This window comes from Gossypium arboreum, unplaced genomic scaffold (assembly GCF_025698485.1).
Source record: "Gossypium arboreum isolate Shixiya-1 unplaced genomic scaffold, ASM2569848v2 Contig00224, whole genome shotgun sequence".
In the NCBI taxonomy this organism is placed as follows: domain Eukaryota; kingdom Viridiplantae; phylum Streptophyta; class Magnoliopsida; order Malvales; family Malvaceae; genus Gossypium; species Gossypium arboreum.
This window is the reverse complement of record NW_026440341.1, coordinates 5,001-26,479: the sequence shown is the minus strand read 5'-3', so window position 1 is coordinate 26,479 and position 21,479 is coordinate 5,001. Positions and strand designations below refer to the sequence as shown.

General features: G+C 33.0%; 1 non-coding gene and 3 pseudogenes across 1 annotated transcript; all 4 read left to right on the top strand.

Annotated features, from left to right (window-relative positions):
* Positions 1-1,340: 1,340 nt before the first annotated feature.
* TRNAT-UGU (transfer RNA threonine (anticodon UGU)) lies at positions 1,341-1,413 on the top strand. The gene has a single exon. It is a non-coding gene; the product is annotated as a tRNA-Thr (tRNA).
* Positions 1,414-3,109: 1,696 nt separating this feature from the next.
* Positions 3,110-5,418, top strand: LOC128288483 (photosystem I assembly protein Ycf3-like; annotated as a pseudogene).
* A 479-nt stretch (positions 5,419-5,897) lies between these two features.
* LOC128288485 (photosystem I P700 chlorophyll a apoprotein A1-like) lies at positions 5,898-8,713 on the top strand (annotated as a pseudogene).
* Positions 8,714-18,790: 10,077 nt separating this feature from the next.
* Positions 18,791-21,479, top strand: part of LOC128288484 (photosystem I assembly protein Ycf3-like) — a 2,853-nt pseudogene continuing 164 nt past the window's right edge.

Genomic DNA, 21,479 nt, shown 5'->3' with positions numbered 1-21,479 from the left:
CGTAGCGTCTACCAATTTCCATATCCCTTTTGTGTCTTGAGATTAGGATCTCATTAGGATGCCCTCCTTCCCTTTCTCCTCCTTTCCCCTTCTTTCATTTGTTTATTTTCTTTCGTTTATTTATTTGCTTTCTTTTTATGCGAAACCGTTGAATTTAGTAGATATAGATACAGATTCTTATATCGAAGGGTCTTTACCTATTTTCTTGTTTGTTTATCCGTTTTTCGTCTCTATCGGAGACCCATATTAATTTTTATTTGGTCCAAAAATATTTTATCATTTCTGTATTCGCAATTCAATATAGATGGGTATTTCATAACATATATATGTCCTCTTACTTCAGTTTTCAGGCAATTTGGTGGAATACTCGAAGGGTCGATTCTTTTTTTCGTCTTAGCTTCTGTCTTTATGAATGAAAACAAAAGAAAGGAGTCTCTCATTATGATCTGGATTTCATTTCTATGGGTTGCATCTTTTTTTCTTTAATTTCATTTTTATTCTTATTATTAGACTATCCTATATAACCATAATAACTAAAAAATTAAAAATGAAAATTGAATTTATTCATTATTAAAATGAAAATGAAATTAATTATTTTTTTTATAGTATATAGCTAGAACTAATTATTTCTATTTAATAACTAGAACTAATTATTCCATTCATTTCTATTTCGAATTCGAAGATAATTCAAATTTTGAGTCTAAAAGAGTTTCATTCTAATTATCTAGACTTATAACGTTTCATTTATATAATCATAAAATATATAACTGCATAAAAGATTTTGACTCTAATTATCTCTATTTAGAACTCTAAACTAAATAGAAATAAATTTAATCTAGATTAAATCTATTAAATCGATCGATTAAATGAAATCTATATAAAAATTTTCTATTTCTATATAATTTAGATGTAAAATATACTAAAATATAAAATAAACTAGAAAATAAAATGGAGTCAGTAATATTAGTAATATTACTATATTAATATAAAAGAAATATAACTAAGATATAAAAAGATATTAAATATATTAAATATATAAAATATATAGATAAATAATAAATATATATATAAAATTTTAATTTAAATCGAATTATTAGATTCTATCAACATTAGCTTGAATATTAGATTGAATCTACCATTATTATATTAAATATGTTATATTTATATTAAGTTTATATTAAGTATGGCATTAAAAATTAGAAAAAATTCTAGTTTTTCTAAATTCGAGTCTCTAATTCATATTAATAATTCATATTAATTATGAATAACTAATAGATAGTTAATAGATAAGATCTAATAGTTTGCTGAATCCCTATGGATACCAAATTTCTATTATTTGAGCCCGCTTAGCTCAGAGGTTAGAGCATCGCATTTGTAATGCGATGGTCATCGGTTCGATTCCGATAGCCGGCTTTCCCTATTTGTTTGCTTTTTGCCTTTTTTACATAATTTAGAATGTTTTTTTTGAAATCAAAGAACAAACAGTGAAAAAGCTTTTTCCCCTTTTCTTTCCAATTCTTTCCAAAGGTCAACAATCTGTTTATTATCTCGTCGAAACTTCCAATTAGGGATCAATTTGAGGAGTTAGATCTTTGCAGAATAAATCAAGAAAAAAAGGGAAACTCTTTTAGTTTAATTTATTTATCTATTTAATATTATATTCAATTTATTTATATATTATATCTATTTTATTATATATATTCTAAATATTTTATATCTAAATATTTTATATATTTTTATATTTATATATTAATATATATATTTTTATATATATATATATATTTATTTCTATTTTTTGTATACATTATATACAATACAAAAAAACAAAAAAGTAAAGTATGGATATTGATCCAATTCATCTCATTAATATTTGTAGTACAATCCTTCAGTCGATTTCGCTTCATTTAGTTCAGTTTTAATTTCATTTTATGAAATTTCAATAAAATTCAAATTAATAAGGAGTCCTTATGTCACGTTACCGAGGCCCTCGTTTCAAAAAAATACGCCGTCTGGGGCTTTACAGGACCAACTAGTAAAGGCTCTAGAGCCGGAAGCGATCTTAAAGAAACCAATCGCGCCCCGGTAAAAAATCTCAATACCGTATTCGTTTAGAAGAAAAACAAAAATTGTGGTTTCTTGGCATTCTTACAGAACGACAATTCACTTAAATATGCTCGTATTGCCAGAAAAGCCAAAGGGTCAACAGGTCAGGTTTTACTACAATTACTTGAAATGCGGTTGGATAACATCCTTTTTCGATTGGGTATGGCTTCGACTATTCCTCAAGCCCGTCAATTAGTTAACCAACTATATATTTTAGTTAATGGGCGTACAGTAGATATACCAAATTATCGCTGCAAACCCCGAGATATTATTTCAGCGAGGGATGAACAAAAATCTAGAACTCTGATTCAAAATTATCTTGATTCATCCACCAATGAGGAATTACCAAAACATTTGACCTTTCACACATTACAATATAAAGGATTAGTCAATCAAATAATAGATAGGAAATGGGTTGGTTTGAAAATAAATGAATTGCTTGTCGTGAATATTATTCTCGTCAGACTTAAACCTAACTAAAATAACAAAACAAGGGTTCTGCCCCTTTTCACCTGAGTTAAGGTTAAGTAAAGGAAGACAGGGAATGGGTTTGATTCAGGATTTTTTCCCTATTCATGTATGATAGATACGTAAGGAGATTTTCATCCCTGTATGCTATTTTACGTATTCCATATTAAAAAGGAATTGGGAATAGAGAACTAAAGAAGGGTCTAATTCTTTAGTATATGTTCTTATTTGATACATTGTAGTCAGTTACATTGGCGAATTAGGTGAAGGTGCGGAAAGAGAGGGATTCGAACCCTCGGTAAACAAGAGTCTACATAGCAGTTCCAATGCTACGCCTTGAACCACTCGGCCATCTCCTACATAATTATTATGGCCGATACCCCGAGCGAATAGCGAGTTACTATATTAGATTGTTCGATAGGTACGAACAATATCAATTCTAACTAGGAAACTTGCTATAAAATAGAAAACTTTTCATCACTTTTTTTTATCACTTTTTCTTTAGCCCGGCTCGAAGAATTTTTAAAAATGGAATGGGTCTACTTTTATGTTATTTCGTACACTTCCTTTGTTTGTGAGATCATTTTATTTTCTCACGAGGGGTAATGAAAAGAGTTATAGAATGGATTGCTACCTATGCCTAGATCGCAGATAAATGGAAATTTTATTGATAAGACCTTTTCAATTGTAGCCAATATCTTATTACGAATAATTCCGACAACTTCAGGAGAAAAGAGGCATTTACTTATTACAGAGATGGTGCGATTTGATTATTATTATATATATATTTTACTTTATTCTCTTTATTCTTTATTTATTATTTACTTTTTTATTTACTTTACCACTCTCAGTCTTAGGAAAAAGACACATTATTCAGAATAGAAAAAAGGCTATTGAAAACAAAAAAGAAATCTACGCTTGTTGAAGGTGAAGTTTATAAATAAAGCAATTCCTTCTGTCGTGTATCCCCGATTAATGCAACCTCAGATGCTTCAATTGTTGATTCGAGTATTGAGCGAAAGGTTACACCTATGGGTCTGTATTGTGGGTCAACCCTACTACACTAGTACCAATAGGCGGCATAGAGGAAGAAGACTACGCCTAGGAATCAACAACACGAAAACTTTGTTATTAATGATTCCCTTTATCGGGATCGGAACTAAGAGAAATGGTTGGGACAACAAACATCCATCTTGTTCGTACTTTGGATACCCATATAACCATCGAAGATTGTTGAAGTGACTAATTCCTGGAAATTAAGGAGCGTTGAGAACAAAGAAATTGTTGGAGTTTACTTTTTTATCTAGTACGAACACGCTTGATGGTAAGAAAAGATCTTTTGCAAGAGGGTTGGCTAGAGATTTCTTGTAAAACATTAGCCCCGCTCAGTTCATAATGACAATATTTCGACCTTTTTTTTAATTCCATGGATTATTCTCATTATGCACATAAAGGAGGAGCCGTATGAGGTGAAAATCTCATGTACGGTTTTGGAACGGAGAATTCTTTGAATCGAATGACGACCGTAACGGATGTCGGCTCAATCCGAAGGAAATTATGCGGGAGGCCTTACAGAATTATTACAGCTTATGACTAGAAATTGATCCCTATGATCGAAGATATATACTATATAACATAGGCCTTATCCACACAAGTAATGGAGAGCATACAAAGCTTTAGAATATTATTTTGGTGCACTCAGAACGAAACCCGTTCTTACCACAAGCTTTTTAATAATACACAGATCTGTCATTATGTGCGACTATCTCCACTATAGAAATAAAAAAAGGAAAGAAAGAGCAAATACGCTAGTAAATAAATACGCTAGTAAATAAACACGCTAGTAAATAAAAATACTAGAAAAAAAAATAGGCTTTCTACATATTGCATCGTCCAAAAACGATTTTATCAGTTGCAATGAAAAAAAAAGAAAACTTCATAGAAGCTCGAAATATGAAGAAATATATATGCCTAGATACTTTATTCTATGGATAAAGATCTAATTGATAGAGGAAGGACCGTAAAAGATCAATTGAAGGAGGTTTTTGAGCCGATATAATAAATAAGAACTGCTTATTTATGTCATGATATGAGAGGAAAATTAGGAATCGACTTATGTAATAGAGCCGATCCCTAAGTTATTGAGCAGCGGTGTAGCATCAGATCCCAAAGACAGTAAGTCTTTTTTATGAGGAAGAAGTCTTTTCAAGGATTCTATATGGAATTTCTATATGATATGAAACCGAGATAGTTACCTTTCAGAAAAACTTAACGGACGACAGTCCTGAAATGCCTAATGCTTTATTTTTCTGAAGGTGGGAGAAAAGATAAAACTTATTATTAATTTAATCCAAATTAGAGTTTGAAACTCATGTAATTAACCCCTTTTGGTTAACCTGAGACAACTCAATAGATCTATGAGAAATTTATTCAATTGATATATGGTAGGGTAAAAAATGGGATACCAAAAGAATTGACTCACGAGCCAGAAGGAGGTAGGAGAAACTCTGGCACGGTTCTAAGGGAAGGAATTGAACCGCCTATTTCTGACCGGGGAGAACAGGCCATTCGGACAGGGGATTCTGAAATAGCGTTGAGCTTGGTCTCGATCAAGCCGCCGAGTATTGGAAACAGGCTATAGCGCTTACTCCTGGTAATTATATTGAAGCGCAGAATTGGTTAAAGATCACGCGGCGTTTCGAATAAGAACAAGAGCTCTCTGTTTATTTATTATTATTTTAGTTTTAGGATCTGAAATTCGAATTAGAAATTAGAGAATTCTATTTAATTCTATTTTCTATTTAATTTCTATTAAATCCATTTATTTAATATTTAATTTAATTAAATAAATTACGGTACTATTTAAATTATTAAATTGATTTTCTAGTCAATTTGACTATTTAAATTAAATAGTAAAAAATATTAATTTAATTGGAATTGTTAATTGTGTAATGGTTTGGTTTTTTGTTGGATCCATGGGTCAAATAAAACGGAGCATTTCTCTCGGGAAAACCAATCAAAGAATTTCATTATATTCTTTCTCAAATCGTTCTATTTCGTTTGATATTTCGTAAGGATAAGTAATACACGGATATAGTAAAATAAAATATATATATAATATATATATATTTTCTGCTTCTATTTCTACGTAAAACTAAAACTAATAAAACCCCCCCAATGACTAAATCTATCGATACTGGAGTATCTGTAGTAATGAATGTGCATGGGATTTGGGATAGAGTAATATTGTTTGTTCTATCTATGTAAGACAAAAAACTCCACCTCGGAACTTCTAATTGAGATATGACATCACCGGTTGCACAAAAATGGGTTTTGCACCAATGTAAGTAAAGTCCAAAAAGGTTTTATAAGATTAAAAGGTCCGTTGAGCGCTCTCATGGCTTGTCATAGATCCCAAGACTTGCCCTGGATCGACTTCCAGATCATAATGTTTAGTGAATAACCAAAGAAAAAATAGATGAGACAGTAGATAGATAGATGAGAGATAGAAGAGAAAAGAAACTCAATTATGTTGCCCTCATAGGTTCACTAATTACTGACTGTTGGCGGGTCTCTTTGTATGTGTTGTCCCAAGAGGGAGGACTCAATGGATTATTCGTGTCGCCGAAACCAAAGTAAAAATTTTGGTAGATAGGGATCCTGTAAACTTCTTTCGAGGAATAATAGGCTGGCCATTTTCAAGAACAATAGCTAAGGGACCCGATATTAATACTCTGGATCTGGAACCTACATGCCGATGTTCACGATTTCGATAGCTACACCAGTGATTTGAGAGATTCTAAAAAATTATTTAGTGCCCATCGGCCAACCTCCATCATCTTTCTTTGGCTGAGCGGCATGTATTTCAATGGTGCTCGTTTCTTCCAATTATGAAGCATGGCTCAGCGATCCTACCTACATTGGACCTAGCGCCCAGGTGGTTTGGCTAATAGTGGGCCAAGAAATCTTTTTGAAATGGCGATGTGGGTGGGGGTTTCGAGGAATACAAATAACCTCTGGTTTTTTCTGATTTGGCGAGCATCTGGAATAACTAGTGAATTACAACTCTATTGTACCGCAATCGGTATCATTATTCATTGCGGCCTTAATGCTTTTTTGCCGGTTGGTTCTTTTATCACAAAGCGGCCCTAAAATTGGCTTGGTTCCAAGATGTAGAATCTATGTTGAATCACCATTTAGCAGGGCTACTGGGGACTTGGGTCCCTTTCTGGCAAGGCATCAAGCTACATGTGATCTTTACCGATAAACCAATTTCTAAATGCTGGAGTAGACCCTAAAGAGATCCCACTTCTCAATGAATTTATCCTTGAATCGTGGACTTTTGGCTCAACTTTTTATCCCAGTTTTGCTGAGGGAGCAACCCCATTTTTTTACCTTGAATTGGTCAAAATATGCGGAATTTCTTACTTTTCGCGGAGGATTAGATCCAGTGACTGGGGGTCTATGGTTGACTGATATTGTACACCATCATTTAGCTATTGCAATTCTTCTTTCCTAATAGGGTCACATGTATGGGACCAACTGGGGTATTGGGTATAGCTTAAAAGATATTTTAGAGGCTCATAAAGGTCCATTTACAGGCCAAGGGCATAAAAGGACTATATGAAATCCTAACAACATCATGGTATGCTCAATTATCTCTTTAATCTAGAAGCTATAAGTAGGGCTCTCTTTAACCATTATTAGCTCACCATATGTATTCCATGCCCCCTTATCCATATCTAGCTACTGACTATGGTATACAACTGTTTATTGTTCACACATCACATGTGGATTGGTGGATTTCTGATAAAAGTCGCGCATTTATCCATCTTTTATGGTAAGAGACTATGATACAACTATCGATACTTTGATTCATTAGATCGTGTCCTTAGTCACGTGATGCAAATCATATCACATCTCAACTGGGTATGTATATTTCAGGCTTTCACAGTTTTGGTTTGTATATTCATAATGATACCTGTTGAGCGCTTTAGGGCGTCCATAAGATATGTTTTCAGATACCGCTATACAATTACAACCCGTCTTTGCTCAATGGATACAAACACCCATACTTTAGCACCTGGTGTAACGGCTCCTGGTGCAACAGCGAGCACCAGTTTGACCTGGGGAGGCGGTGATGAAGTGGCAGAGGGGGCAAAGTTGCTTTGTTACCTTCATTCTGCATTAGGGAACGCAGATTTTTTTGGTCCATCAACATTCATGCATTTACGATTCATGCGGACGGTATTGATACTCCTGGAAAGGTGTTCTATTTGCTCGCAGCTCGCGTTTGATACCGGATAAAGCAAATCTCGGTTTTTGCTTCTTGTGACGGGCCTGGAAGAGGGGGGACATGTCAAGTATCCGCTTGGGATCATGTCTTCTTAGGACTATTATTCTGGATGTACAATTCAATTTTTGTAGTAATAATCCACTTCAGTTGGAAAATGCAGTCAGATGTTTGGGGGTACTATAAGTGATCAAGGGTGGTAACTCATATCACAGGAGGAAATTTCAGCAGAGTTCTATTACTATTAATGGGTGGTTACGCGATTTCTTATGGGCACAAGCATCCCAGGTAATTCAGTCTTATGGTTCTTCAATATCTGCATATGGCCTTTCTTTTCTTTAGGTGCCTATTTTGTATGGGCTTTAGTTTAATGTTTCTATTCAGCTGACGTGGTTATTGGTAAGAACTTATTGAATCCATCGTTTGGGGCTCATAATAAATTAAAAGTTGTTCTCAAGCTCATCAGCCCAGAGCCTTGAGCATTGTACAAGGACGTGCTGTGGGGGAAAACCATTACCTTCTGGGTGGAATTGCTGCCAACATGGGCATTCTTCTTAGCAAGAATTATTGCAGTAGGATAATGGCTAGGAGGATTTGAAAGGCATTATGGCATTAAGATTTCCAAGGTTTAGCCAAGGATTAGCTCAGGACCCCACTACTGTCGTATTTGGTTTTATTGTTACCGCGTACGACTTCGAGAGTCATGATGATATTACTGAGGAACGTCTTTATCAGAATATTTTTGCTTCTCACTTCGGGCAATTAGCAATAATTTTTCTGTGGACTTCCGGAAATCTGTTTCATGTAGCTTGGCAGGGAAATTTTGAGGCATGGGTACAGGATCCTTTACATTGGTTGAACTTAAAATTCCTTCATTGAATAAGGAACCAATCCAATTGCATGCACTTGAATTGGATGGGACCAACGAAATCGAGCGCTAACCCCCATTTCTTATTGAATTAACCGATCAACCTCCTGTCGAAGATTTATTTTGTATTAGATAATTTTGGAAAAAAAAAAATTGACATATTTCACTTTATTATGAAAATAAATCCTACTACTTCTGTTCCTGGAGTTTCCACGCTTGAAAAAGAAAATCTGGGCGTATTTCTCAAATCATCGGTCCAGTACTGGATGTAGCCTTTCCCGGGCAAGATGCCTAATATTTACAACGCCCTAGTAGTTAAGGGTCAAGATACCGCCGGTCAACAAATTAATGTAACTTGTGAGGTACAGCAATTATTAGGAAATAATCGAGTTAGAGCTGTAGCTATGAGCGCTACAGATGGTCTAACTCAACCCACCCTTAGTACCGAAATGGGTACTTTACAAGAAAGAATTACTTCTACCAAGGAGGGATCCATAACTTCTATTCAAGTAGTTTATGTACTGCGGATGATTTGACCGACCACCTCGCCACAACATTTAGCATTTAGATGCTACTACCGTACTATCAAGAGGATTAGGCGCCAAAGGTATTTATCCAATGGTAGATCCTTTAGACTCAACGTCCACTATGCTCCAACCTCGAATCGTTGGTGAGGAACATTATGAAACTACGCAAAGGGTTAAGCAAACCTTACAATACACAAAGAACTTCAGGACATTATAGCTATCCTTGGGTTGGACGAATTGTCCAAGAGAATCGCTAACCGTAGCAAGAGCGCGAAAAATTGAGCGTTTCTTATCACAACCCTTTTTCGTAGCGGAAGTATTTACGGTTCCCGGGAAATATGTTGGTCTAGCGAAAACAATTAGAGGATTTAAATTGATCCTTTCGGAGAATTAGACGGTCTTCTGAATGTGCCTTTTATTTGGTAGGTAACATCGACGAAGCTACTGCGAAGGTTACGAACTTAGAAATGGAGAGCAAATTGAAGAAATGACCTTAAATCTTTGCGTACTTACCCTAATCGAATTGTTTGGGATTGAAGTGAAAGAAATCATTTTATCTACTAATAGCGGACAAATTGGCGTATTACCAAATCACGCGCCTATTGCCACAAATTGTAGATATAGGTATTTTGAGAATACGCCTTAACGACTAATGGTTAACGATGGCTCGATGGGTGGTTTTGCTAGAATAGGCAACAATGAAATCACTATTTTAGTAAATGATGCGAGAGAAAGGTAGTGACATTGATCCACAAGAAGCTCAACAAGCTCTTGAAATAGCGAAGCTAACTTGAGGAAAGTGAAGGCAAGAGGCAAACAATTGAGGCAAATCTAGCTCTCGGACGGGCTAGGACACGAGTCGAGGCTATCAACGCGATTTAAATACGAGTTGGTTAATCGAAAGAATTTCCGTAGAAACAGAACTTTCATTTATACATCCCATTTTGATTCTGCGATTAAATAAAATCAAATACAATCAAAAGTGAAATCGATTTTAATCTAACGAAAAATTTGAAAATTGAAAACGAAATAGAATAGGATGAAAAGATAGAAAATCAATAAAAGAAGGTGGGTAGAAAAACTTATTAGACACCGGATCGATGGTATCTAATAAGTTCTACCTACTATTGGTTTGAACCAATGACTCCGCCGTATGAAAGCAATACTCTAACCAATCGAGTTAAGTAGGTCATTTATTATCATAAGGAATCATAAAGAGAAAGAAAAGGACCTATTACATCGATGGATTATAAATCCAATATTACTTCTAAGCAATACCAATCAAATCGACCAAAAGGGTATGATTATGATGTTGGATCATGTAATATTCATCTTGACAAGAAATTATCTACATAATATGATAAAATATGTATCACAAACACAAGGGCTATAGCTCAGTTGGTAGAGCACCTCGTTTACACGTGCGCCAATGTTTTTCGTGAAGTCTATCATGCAATCAAAAGAATTGATCTTTTGAGAAATCGATGTCTTACTCCATTACTTTGAAGGAACAAAACAAGAGAACAATAGCGACAAATGGTTCGGTCCGATTCGGTGCCGTTTAGGCAAGATCCGAATCGAACCCATCATTGATTTGAGATATTGATAGGGTGAATACCGGTCTATTCAATGCTAGGCATAATAAGTATAAGGACCTCAAAATGCTCTTTTCGTCCTATGAATCTTAAGGTGTATGAAGTTTCATGTTTGATTTTTAATCGGGATGGTAGAGACTCCATTTAACTTAGGTTGATCTAGGCGAAGCGGACCTACGTCAAGATAACCCTCCCCTCTTTGAAACACTTTGGAAGTGCTCTTGTATCGATAATGAATCGAGCACAATGAATCGAAACACGGAACCGTCTTCTTTTTTACTCGTTAGAAAAAATATATATCTGATAGACTAACCGATATTTCTATCGCTTAATGAAAGAGCCCAATGCAAAAAAAATGCATGTTGGGTCTTTGAAATAGGTAGAAGGTCTACGGTTTGAGTCCGTATAGCCCTATATTTTCAATTTTCTATTTTATTAATTTTAAATATTCATTAAATTTATTAAATTAAGAAAAATGAAAATAATATTCTTAAAACTAAAGCAAACTAAAACAATAAAATAAAGAATATCCAAATACAACTAAAAATAAAAATATAGTTCTTTTCCTAATTATTGTATTCTTTGTTGATTGGGCTGGTCGCTTCCAGTTGCTTGGTTAAAATCATTCCCATAAGCTCACTCATAGGAGATCACTCGAGTATAACCACGAAAACAAAAGCGTATTTCAACGGATCCAATCGCTCTTTTTTTTCTTAGATAAGAATAAAATAAACAAAACCCCATTTTCTTAATTAATCCTCATGGGTAGATTGATTTTTGATTGATTCTATATAAATAGATATAAAATAAAAATTTCTATTTATTCTAAATCTATAATTTAATTTATATTTAGAATAAATAAATTTCAATTAAAAGTTTTTTATTTCTAAAATTCTAATAAATATTAGATATTAGTTAGATATTAGAATTCCTTTTATTTAGAAAAATCCGAAATGAAGTGAAAACAAAAAGTATTACTTGTTTTGGATTTGTATAGTATTATACTATATATAGTATAAATATATATTTATACTAGTATTATACAAATTAGTACTATATCGAAATGAAATCGAAATAAGTGGAATGTAAATAAAATAGGATTAATTCAATCAATAAATCTTAAAACGCAACATGGAAACACCGCAAACAAACGCAAATCGACAATTCGATCAAACCGAATTGTTGTTTTGACTAAACAAACAGCTCGAGATGACTTGACAATGAATTCGGTCGAAGCGACTAATCCGATCTATTTTTCACATTCATAGGAGTTCGTCTATGTTTCGCTACGAATATGATATTTTCGGGCATTTCTAATAATATCAAGTGCTATTCCTATTTTGGCATTTCTAATTTACGGAGTTTTAGCCCGATTAGAAAGGGTCCGAAAAACTTTCTAGTTATGAATCGGGTATAGAACCAATGGGCGATGCTTGGTTACAATTTCAATCCGTTATTATATGTTTGCTCTAGTTTTTGTTGTTTTGATGTTGAAACGGTTTTCTTTATCCATGGGCAATGAGTTTCGATGTATTGGGGTACCGTATTCATAGAAGCTTTCATTTTCGTGCTTATCCTAATTGTTGGTTCGGTTTATGCATGGCGAAAAGGAGCATTGGAATGGTCTTAGTTCTGAATATTCGGATAATAAAAAGAAAGAAAAAGTCAAAATAATAATAACATTGAGTATGAATTCCATCAATTTCCTTACTTGATCGAACAACCCAAAATTCAGATTATTTCAACTACATTAAATGATCTTTCAAATTGGTCAAGACTCTCCAGGTTTATGGCCGCTTCTTTATGGTACCGAGTTGTTGCTTTATTGAATTTGCTTCATTAATAGGCTCACGCTCGACTTTGATCGTTATGGGCTGGTACCAAGATCGAGTCCTAGACAAAGCGGACCTAATTTTAACAATGGAGCAGTAACAATGAAAATGGCGCCTCTTTAGTGAGATTATATGAACAAATGCCCGAACCTAAATATGTTATTGCTATGGGCGTGTACAATTACTGAGGAGGGATGTTCATCTTCGATTCTTATAGTCTTGTTAGGGGTCGATAAGCTAATTCCCATGGATGTCTATTTGCCGGGCTGTCCTCCTAAACCCGAGGCGATTATAGATGCTATAACAAAACTTCGTAAGAAAATATCTCATGAAATCTATGAAGATCGAATTAGATCTCAACAGGGGATCGGTTTTACTACCAATCACAAGTTTTGTCTTGTACGCAGATACTCGTCTTGAAATTATAATCAAGGATTGCTCTATCAACCACCATCTACTTCAGATTCCTCCTGAAACATTTTTCAACTACAAGGGTTCACTATCTTCCCACGAATTAGTAAATTAGGTAGGATATTTTTTTACGTAAATGCAGACAACGAATTAATCTTCATAAATTCGATTTCATCATAAATCTGAAATACTTATCTTATAAAATGACAAATAAAAAAGAAAAGTGCGGGAGAGATAAAAAGATGCAGGGTCGTTTATGCATTTGGCTAGTCAAACACGGGCTAGTTCATAGATCTTTGGGCTTCGATTACCAAGGAATAGAGACTTTACAAATAAAGCACGAGGATTGGCATTCCATTGCTGTTATTTTATATGTATATGGTTACAATTATCTACGTTCCCAATGTGCCTATGATGTAGCACCAGGTGAATTGTTAGCAGTGTGTATCATCTTACGAGAATAGAGTATGGTGTAGATCAACCGGAAGAGGTATGTATAAAAGTATTTGCTCCAAGGAGTAACCCTAGAATTCGTCATTTTTGGGTTTGGAAAAGTTCGGATTTCAAGAACGAGAATCTTATGACATGTTGGGAATCTCTTATGAAAATCATCCACGACTGAAACGTATCTTAATGCCCGAAAGTTGGATAGGGTGGCCTTTACGTAAGGATTACATTGCCCCCAATTTTTATGAAATACAAGACGCTCATTGAATGATAAGAAACTAATTACAACTTCGAATATTCAAGGAATATTTGTACATTCTCTTCTAGCTCAAACAGAGGAATTGAGGTTTCATTCGTATTCTTATGGATAGGCTAATAAATAAAAAGAAATAAAAGACAATACATCATTGAGATTCTCGATTTTGAAGAGACTTTTTTATTTATATTTATTTTATTTGGACGAGCGAGACAATAGGATGAACAACAAGGGTTACTGTCTAGTGAACTTTGTATCGCGCACATCACTTAGATGAACTCTAGAGAGTCGCATAGAAGGAATGAAGAAATGGAATATGAAAGAGAATACAAAGAAATAAATGAAAGGGATCGGCTTCTATTTGTCTTGTAGGTGAGATGAGTATTGGTTATTTCTATCCTTGAACTCCTCTAGACCCGACTTTTTGTTGGGCCTTTCAACCAACTATTTTTATTTTAATCTTTTAATTAAATATGTATGAAGTATTACCATTCTTTTGAATGTGAGAAGCATGATGTGAACAAATAAAAAGAAGAGGAAAGATAAGCAAATTTTGTCTTTTACTACATTATAATAGACACATTAGAATAGACTCTTTGCTCATTTTAAAAGAGAAAAAATACAAAATAAAATAAATAAAGAGAGGTTTACTCTCGGATACATAGCTAGATAAGTATGTGTTATGTCGATCCATATCAATTAATTTGTAGAGTAGATACTCATACAAATTAATCATATGCCGAGAACGATTTGAGCTGGTGACACGAGGATTTTCAGTCCTCTGCTCTACCAACCGAGCTATCCCGACCATTACCGACGCATTATCCTCATAATACTAGATGACTTGGGTCTATGTCAATTAAAAATGAAAACAAAAAAACGAAAAAGTATTAAATTAAAAGTCTCGAACAGAATTTCTTGGATCTTCAAAAGGAAGACTTTGTAAATTTCCATATGAGTAATCATATGTATTATGAATCATTCAAATAGGTATTCCTTGCTCAAGAGATTTCTCATTATATCATATATATATCACATCACACTATATCACAAGACTTGTGATAAGAGAACAAAATTCGCTATGCTAGGATACGCTTGTAAAACGGCAAAGAATAGGATGAATGAGAAACATGAGGAACTTTGAACCACTAACAAAAGGGTAGGATAAAATAAATAGACAACAAACGGGCTTTTTGGGGTTGGGGATAGAGGGACTTGAACCCTCACGATTTTTAAAGTCGACGGATTTTCCTCTTACTATAAATTTCATTGTTGTCGGTATTGATATTGACATGTAGAACGGGACTCTATCTTTATTCTCGTCCGATTAATCGGTTTTCAAAAGATTTATCGACTATGGAGTGAATGATTTGATTAATGACTATTCTATTCGATTCTTTCTTCAACTTGGAATCGATTCACAACAATTCTTTTTATTTTTCATATTTTCATATAAATATAAATTGATATTGCATATAATAGAAATAAAAAAAAATACGGGTTCGGTTCATCTTTTTGAGATAGTTTTTCATTAGTATACCTATAAAAAATAGGTATATCTTGCATCCTTTCTAGAGTTTCGATATTCGATATAAGGATTCCTTTACCAACATCAACCCCATTTGTTAGAATAGCTTCCATTGAGTCTCTGCACCTATCCTTTCCTTTTTTTCTTATTCTCGCTTCTTTGAACCTTTGTTCATGTTTATTTTCGTAAAATAATAAAATAATAGGATTTGGCTCAGGATTGCCCATTTTTCATTCGGGGTTTCTCTGAATTTGAAAGTTATCACTTAGTAGGTTTCCATACCAAGGCTCAATCCAATTAAGTCCGTAGCGTCTACCAATTTCGCCATATCCTTTTGTGTCTTGAGATTAGGATCTCATTAGGATGCCCTCCTTCCCCTTTCTCCTCCTTTCCCCTTCTTTCATTTGTTTATTTTCTTTCGTTTATTTATTTGCTTTCTTTTTATGCGAAACCGTTGGATTTAGTAGATATAGATCTGATTCTTATATCGAAGGGTCTTTACCTATTTTCTTGTTTGTTTATCCGTCTTTCGTCTCTATCGGAGACCCATATTAATTTTATTTGGTCCAAAAATATTTTATCATTTCAGTATTCGCAATTCAATATAGATGGGTATTTCATAACATATATATGTCCCTCTTACTCTCGCTTTTCTCGGGCAATTTGGTGGAATACTCGAAGGTCGATTCTTTTTTTAAATCTTAGCTTCGTCTTTATGAATGAAAACAAAAGAAAGGAGTCTCTCATTATGATCTGGATTTCATTTCTATGGGTTGCATCTTTTTTCTTTAATTTCATTTTATTCTTATCCTTTTATTAGACTATCCTATATAACCATAATAACTAAAAAATAAAAATGAAAATTGAATTTATTCATTATTAAAATGAAAATGAAATTAATTATTTTTTATAGTATAATAGCTAGAACTAATTATTTATATTTAATAACTAGAACTAATTATTCCATTCATTTCTATTTGAATTCAAGATAATTCAAATTTTTGAGTCTAAAAGAGTTTCATTCTAATTATCTAGACTTATAACGTTTCATTTATATAATCATAAAATATATAAGCGCATAAAAAGATTTTGACTCTAATTATCTCTATTTAGAACTCTAAACTAAATAGAAATAAATTTAATCTAGATTAAATCTATTAAATCGATCGATTAAATGAAATCTATATAAAAATTTTCTATTTCTATATAATTTAGATGTAAAATATACTAAAATATAAAATAAACTAGAAAATAAAAATGGAGTCAGTAATATTAGTAATATTACTATATTAATATAAAAGAAATATAACTAAGATATAAAAAGATATTAAATATATTAAATATATAAAATATATAGATAAATAATAAATATATATATAAAATTTTAATTTAAATCGAATTATTAGATTCTATCAACATTAGCTTGAATATTAGATTGAATCTACCATTATTATATTAAATATGTTATATTTATATTAAGTTTATATTAAGTATGGCATTAAAAATTAGAAAAAATTCTAGTTTTTCTAAATTCGAGTCTCTAATTCATATTAATAATTCATATTAATTATGAATAACTAATAGATAGTTAATAGATAAGATCTAATAGTTTGCTGAATCCCTATGGATACCAAATTTCTATTATTTGAGCCCGCTTAGCTCAGAGGTTAGAGCATCGCATTTGTAATGCGATGGTCATCGATTCGATTCCGATAGCCTATTTCCCTATTTGTTTGCTTTTTGCCTTTTTACATAATTTAGAATGTTTTTTTTGAAATCAAAGAACAAACAGTGAAAAAGCTTTTTCCCCTTTTCTTTCCAATTCTTTCCAAAGGTCAACAATCTGTTTATTATCTCGTCGAAACTTCCAATTAGGGATCAATTTGAGGAGTTAGATCTTTGCGAATAAATCAAGAAAAAAGGAAACTCTTTTGGTTTAATTTATTTATCTATTTAATATTATATTCAACTTATTTATATATTATATCTATTTTATTATATATATTCTAAATATTTTATATATTTTTATATTTATATATTAATATTATTTTTATATATTATATATATATTTATTTCTATTTTTGTATACATTATATACAATACAAAAAAACAAAAAAGTAAAGTATGGATATTGATCCAATTCATCTCATTAATATTTGTAGTACAATCCTTGATCGATTTCGCTTCATTTAGTTCAGTTTTAATTTCGGTTTATGAAATTTCAATAAAATTCAAATTAATAAGGAGTCCTTATGTCACGTTACTGAGGGCCTCGTTTCAAAAAAATACTTGTCTGGGGGCTTTACCGGGACTAACTAGTAAAAGGCCTAGAGCCGGGCGATCTTAGAAACCAATCGTGCCCGGTAAAAAATCTCAATACCGTATTCGTTTAGAAGAAAAATAAAATTGCGTTTTCATTATGGCCTTACAGAGCGACAATTACTTAAATACGTTAGTATTGCGGAAAAGCCAAAGGGTCAACAATTAGGTTTTACTACAATTACTTGAAATGCGGTTGGATAACATCCTTTTTCGATTGGGTATGGCTTCGACTATTCCTCAAGCTCGTCAATTAGTTAACCATAGACATATTTTAGTTAATGGGCGTACAGTAGATATACCAAGTTATCGCTGCAAACCCCGAGATATTATTTCAATGAGGATGAACAAAAATCTAGAACTCGATTCAAAATTATCTTGATTCATCCACCAATGAGGAATTACCAAAACATTTGACCTTTCACACATTACAATATAAAGGATTAGTCAATCAAATAATAGATAGGAAATGGGTTGGTTTGAAAATAAATGAATTGCTTGTCATAGAATATTATTCTCGTCGGACTTAAACCTAACTAAAATAACAAAACAAGGGTTACGCCCTTTTCACCGAGTTAAGGTTAAGTAAAGGAAGACAGGGAATGGGTTTGATTCGGAGATTTTCTCCTATTCATGTATGATAGATACGTAAGGAGATTTTCATCCCACATATGCTATTTTACGTATTCCATATTAAAAGGAATTGGGAATAGAGAATCTATACTAAAGAAGGGTCTAATTCTTTAGTATATGTTCTTATTTGATACATTGTAGTCGATTACATTGGCGAATTAGGTGAAGGTGCGGAAAGAGAGGATTCGAACCCTCGGTAAACAAGAGTCTACATAGCAGTTCAATGCTACGCCTTGAACCACTCGGCCATCTCTCCTACATAATTATTATGGCCGATACCCCGAGTGAATAGCGAGTTACTCATATAGATTGTTCGATAGGTACGAACAATATCAATTCTAACTAGGAAACTTGCTATAAAAATAGAAAACTTTTCATCACTTTTTTTATCACTTTTCTTTAGCCTCCTGCTCAAGAATTTTTAAAAATGGTATGGGTCTACTTTTATGTTATTTCGCATCTTGACACTTCCTTTGTTTGTGAGATCATTTTATTTTCTCACAAGGGTAATGAAAAGAGTTATAGAATGGATTGCTACCTATGCCTAGATCGCAGATAAATGGAAATTTTATTGATAAGACCTTTTCAATTGTAGCCAATATCTTATTACGAATAATTCCGACAACTTCGGGAGAAAAAGAGGCATTTACTTATTACGAGAGATGGTGCGATTTGATTATTATTATATATATTTTTTACTTTATTCTCTTTATTCTTTATTTATTATTTACTTTTTTATTTACTTTACCACTCTCGGTCTTAGGAAAAAGACACATTATTCGAAATAGAAAAAGGCTATTGCAAACAAAAAGAAATCTACGCTTGTTGAAGGTGAAGTTTATAAATAAAGCAATTCCTTCATCGTGTATCCCCGATTAATGCAACCTCGGATGCTTCAATTGTTGATTCGAGTATTGAGCGAAAGGTTACACCTATGGGTCTGTATTGTGGGTCAACCCTACTACACTAGTACCAATAGGCGGCATAGAGGAAGAAGCACTACGCCTAGGAATCAACAACACGAAAACTTTGTTATTAATGATTCCCTTTCTTTATCGGGATCGGAACTAAGAGAAATGGTTGGGACAACAAACATCCATCTTGTTCGTACTTTGGATACCCATATAACCATCGAAGATTGTTGAAGTGACTAATTCCTGGAAATTAAGGAGCGTTGAGAACAAAGAAATTGTTGGAGTTTACTTTTTTATCTAGTACGAACACGCTTGATGGTAAGAAAAGATCTTTTGCAAGAGGGTTGGCTAGAGATTTCTTGTAAAAACATTAGCTTCACTCAGTTCATAATGACAATATTTCGACCTTTTTTTTAATTCCATGGATTATTCTCATTATGCACATAAAGGAGGAGCCGTATGAGGTGAAAATCTCATGTATGGTTTTGGAACGGAGAATTCTTTGAATCGAATGACGACCGTAACGGATGTCGGCTCAATCCGAAGAAAATTATGCGGAGGCCTTACAGAATTATTATGAAGCTATGCGACTAGAAATTGATCCCTATGATCGAAGTTATATACTATATAACATAGGCCTTATCCACACAAGTAATGGAGAGCATACAAAAGCTTTAGAATATTATTTTGAGCACTAGAACGAAACCCGTTCTTACCACAAGCTTTTAATAATATGGTCGTGATCGTCATTACGTGCGACTATCTCCACTATAGAAATAAAAAAGGAAAGAAAGAGCAAATACGCTAGTAAATAAATACGCTAGTAAATAAACACGCTAGTAAATAAAATACTAGAAAAAATAGGCTTTCTACATATTGCATCGTCCAAAAAGCGATTTTTATCATTTGTAACAAAAAAAAACTTCATAGAAGTCGAAATATGAAGAAATATATATGCCTAGATACTTTATTCTATGGATAAAGATCTAATTGATAGAGGAAGCACCGTAAAGATCAATTAGCGAGGTTTTGAGCCGATACAATAAATAAGAACGCTTATTTATGTCATGATATGAGATAAAAATTAGGAATCGACTTATGTAATAGAGCCGATCCCCTAAGTTATTGAGCAATGGTGTAGCATCGGATCCCAAAGACAGTAAGTCTTTTTATGAGGAAGAAGTCTTTTCAAGGATTCTATATAAATTTCTATATGATATGAAACCGAGATAGTTACCTTTCGAGAAAAATCTAACAGACTGACGATAAAATGCCTATGCTTTATTTTTACGAAGGTGGGAGAAAAGATAAAACTTATTATTAATTTAATCCAAATTAGAGTTTGAAACTCATGTAATTAACCCTTTTGGTTAACCCGAGACAAATCAATAGATCTATCGAAATCTCATTCAATTGGATATATGGTAGGGTAAAAAATGGGATACCAAAAGAATTGATTTCCGAGCAGTATGAGGTAGGAAACTCTCAAGTCTGATTCTAAGGAAGGAATTGAACCGCCTATTTAAATGGGGAGAACAGGCCATTCGACGGGGATTACGAAATAGTGGAGGCTTGGTTCGATCAAGCCATTGAGTATTGAAACAGGCTATAGCGCTTACTCACGGTAATTATATTGAAGCCTTGAGAATTGGTTAAAGATCACGCGGCGTTTGAATAAGAACAAGAGCTCTCTGTTTATTTATTATTATTTTAGTTTTAGGATTCAAATTGAATTAGAAATTAAAGAATTCTATTTAATTCTATTTCTATTTAATTTCTATTAAATCCATTTATTTAATATTTAATTTAATTAAATAAATTACGGTACTATTTAAATTATTAAATTCGATTTTCTAGTCAATTTGAATATTTAAATTAAATAGTAAAAATATTAATTTAATTGGAATTGTTAATTGTGTAATGGTTTGGTTTTGTTGGACCCATGGGTCAAATAAAACGAGCATTTCTCTCTTTGGGAAAAACCAATCAAAGAATTTCATTATATCCTTTCTCAAATCGTTCTATTTCGTTTGATATTTCGTAAGGATAAGTAATACGGATATAGCAAAATAAAATATATATATATATATAATATATATTTTCGCTTCTATTTCTATTAAAACTAAAACTAATAAAACCCCTCAAATGACTAACTATCGATCTTTGGAGTATCCCGTAGTAATGAATGTGCACGTGATTTGGGATAGAGTAATATTGTTTGTTCTATCTATGTAAGACAAAAAAAACTCCACCTCGGAACTTCTAATTGAGATATGAATACACTA